General features: G+C 44.0%; 1 long non-coding RNA gene across 1 annotated transcript; it reads right to left on the bottom strand.

Annotated features, from left to right (window-relative positions):
* Nucleotides 1-450: 450 nt before the first annotated feature.
* LOC127753911 (uncharacterized) lies at nt 451-2,063 on the bottom strand. The gene is made up of 2 exons (XR_008012726.1): nt 943-2,063; nt 451-867 (listed from the first exon to the last, which is right to left on the bottom strand). It is a non-coding gene; the product is annotated as an uncharacterized LOC127753911 (long non-coding RNA).
* Nucleotides 2,064-3,499: the final 1,436 nt, after the last annotated feature.

The raw sequence follows: 3,499 nt of genomic DNA, 5'->3' as shown, positions 1-3,499 counted from the left end.
ATTTTGGTAGGATATTTTTAATAGGAATTGATAGGATTTGGGATCTTAGAACATTTGCATGATGACTCCGGTTTAACTTAAAATAAACACAAGCTCTTCTGATGATTTTGGGAATTTTCTTTGGGATATCTCGGATTTTGTTTGGAGAGGGAAACTAAACAAGGTTATATGGGAGTCGGAAACTTAGAGGGAACAAAAGAAATATAAGGATTGGGAGGCTCCAATTCGAAAGAACGAAGAACATCGACTTTAGATATTTTCGCAAAAATTTTACCCTGAAAAATCTAGTATGTTACAACTTAGTATTACTCCCCCCGTCCAAAAAATACAAACCCTGGTTTCCGTGTCCAACGTTTGACCGTCCGTCTTATTTGAAAAAAATTATAAAAAAAAAATTAAAAAGACAAGTCGTGCATAAAATATTAATTATGTTTTATCATCTAACAACAATGAAAATACGAATTATAAAAAAATTTCATATAAGACGGACAGTCAAAGTTGGACACGAAAACCTAGAGTTTGCCTTTTTTTTTTTGGACGGAGGGAGTATAACAACTGTCTGATCACACACGCAATGCGAAACATTGGTGGATTGCACAGAAACAAATAAGAAATTACAACATCACCAACAATGATGGATATGGCCGGCAACAGACACAGTTTATCAAGCACAAGAAAATCAATCCACCAGCTCATGGTCTAGCACTACTACTCCCATCATTGTTTATCCAATTCTTGCTAGGGGTGAAGGTTGGCCGCCGGCGACGAGCTTTGACGATGGCCATGTCGAGGATGATGACCAGGATGGCATTCCAGTGGCGCCACAACCACTGGCATAATCTTCTCTTGTCCTCCTTTTCTAGTTTCCTGAACACAAACAAATTCACGATTAAAAATAAAATTCAGATCTGAATGAGCAACCAAAAAATTCTGAACATGTACATCTTCAGCAGACCAACTACCAACCACCTTGCCATCGAGTTGTGCCTCCACCAGCAAGAGTGCACACTGCAGCTGCTGACGTATGCAAGAATTGGTTAACAACATCAGTAAAATTCAGACCTCAGGCTGAAGAAGTCTGTTCTATCAAAAACATATCTAGTCAGAAGTTCAGAAGAAATCGATCCATGTGCTCCTTTGAACAACAGAACTTAGAAAACTGCTATCCAATCGAAAAGAGAGAAACTTGCAAAATAAGGATATAATCTCAAGTCCAAAAATCACAGACCACAGGGAGAGGACCGTGTTCCAACAAAAAGAAATCAGACAAGGACATCATGCGGGCCGCAAGGCGCGACTGAAGGAGGAGGCGGTGGTCGGAGGAGCCTTTCCATCAACACGCCACCGGTAGCGGATGAGGTCGACCAGCCGCGCAGAGACGGCGGCGACCAACGAGCGCCGCGCACGGACAAGCCCGGGGCTCCTCACCTCGCCGCCTGGCTGAACCGCCGGATCCCCTCCACCTCTGCCGAAGTAGCCGCGCCGCCGATGCTCCCAACTATGGTTCGCCATCCACGGCCAAGATTCGTAAAAAAATGAGAGGCTGGTGGATGAGGTTGTCCGGTCGCGCAGAGTCCGGAGAAAATGGATGGGGATGAGAGGTCGGCCGGTGGCGATGGAACTCCGCCTGGCTCCGAACCGCCAGAACCCCTTCACCGCTCGGAGTAGCCGCGCCGCCGATGCTCCCCACAACTGCTCGCCATACACAACGTCCTCCATCCTCGCCGTCAGTGGGGAGGACGATGACGAAGCTCCGTGAAGAGGAGGTGGAGGTCCCAATGAAGCTTCCTCGCCATCGCTGCCTCCTCTGCTTCCTGACCATCACCTCCCGCACCATGGCTACCGCCGGCGCTCGTTGTAGCCGCTACCTGGATGCTGCCACTCGCAGGGCGCAGGTCAAGGGTGCCGCCGTCATGGCCATTCAACTGCTCCACCGAGCTCCGCAGTCATCGCCTATCTCCAGATCCGAAAAATGGGGAAACTGAACGGTGGTTCGTTTCTGTTCGTGGGGTGGGTGGGTCTTGGACATCCAATCCAATATGTGTTCACTTAGATTATCACCAATAGTCTACATATCTAATTTCGAAAACTGATTTTGAGGGATTTTAGCTCAAAAAATAGCTCCAACAGACCCCTACTCTCCCAACCGAGTTTTGGAGTTCCTTTCGTCCGATTCCTCCCTCCCGCCTCTCTCTTTCCATTCCCGCACGTGGGAAATAGCTTTCTATGCGTGAAAGAAAAAAATGAATTTTCCGTTGGTAGTTTAATAGAAGGGTCAACTTTTAAGTTTTGGGGATTGAATTGAGGCTATCTGTTGGAGGAGGAGTTTTTTCAATTACTATTTTCAGTTTAGAAAACGAAAAACATTTTTCAAGGAGAGATTATAGATAATCTGTTGGTGATGCTCTAAGTAACTACATTACTATTAGTAAAACAATTACTACAATTGAAGAGGACAGGGGTGTGCGTGGGGTGTGTGTGTGGGGGTGGGGGTGGGGTGGGTCGGGGAGGTGTGCTGTATTATACTACATCCCATGTGTACTATAGTATCTCTCTATATACTTCCTCCATTTCTAAATATTTGACATCTTTTACTTTTTAGCACATGTTTGACCGTTTGTCTTATACAAAAACTTCTGTGAAATATGTAAAACTATATGTATACATAAAAGTATATTTAACAATCAATCAAATGATAGAAAAATTATTAATAATTACTTAAATTTTTTGAATAAGACAAACGGCCAAACATATTGAAAAAAGTCAACGGCGCAATGGAGAGAGTATATATGTATGTATGTGTGTGTGATTGTCCATATAACCAGCTTACTAGCTGGTACTATTTGTTAAGCCTCCGCGAGCCATCACTCCCATGTTTTAACTCACATCCAATTCCACTAGGGGGAAGGATTTGATCCCAAGTTGATTTGCTCGGAAATGAAGCAAAAAAATTTCAGATAGTTTTTCAATTCGTTTCGTCGGAGTCTCGATCGTTGTAGCTAGTCATGATAGACGCTGAGAATGAGGGGAATCAGGAAAGAACGTTCTACAGGCAGTGTTTATGTCCCTTAGGTAGGACATGACACAAGTGGTTAATCGAGACTTCGCCGACAGCGCCAACCACTGTATCTCTAGCTATTCGATCCAGGAATTCGGCTGGAACGTACGAGCTCACTGCCGAGAAAAATAGCTAGTGTTGGAAAGCTCTTGATGGCTAGCTCTGTAAGTTAACTACGCCTAGGCCTGAGTACGCTCTTGAAGATGGCAAGCTTTGTAGAGGCCTAGCTTACTGGAAAGATTGATCTTGCCAGCGTCTTCCCAATGGCAACTATGACAATTCAAGAATGGAATCAGATATATCTATCCCCACTGAAAATTGACACAATTATTGCCAGGTGATCACAATTATGATGTATTTGATACATTTGTTCCTCTATCCTTGGATGGATATAATTTGTTTTCTATATGTTTGACCACCAATATGCATTGGAATATACTA

Source organism: Oryza glaberrima, chromosome 11 (genome assembly GCF_000147395.1).
Source record: "Oryza glaberrima chromosome 11, OglaRS2, whole genome shotgun sequence".
NCBI lineage: Eukaryota > Viridiplantae > Streptophyta > Magnoliopsida > Poales > Poaceae > Oryza > Oryza glaberrima.
Note: the sequence above shows the minus strand (reverse complement) of the source record. Positions and strands in the feature narration are given on the sequence as shown.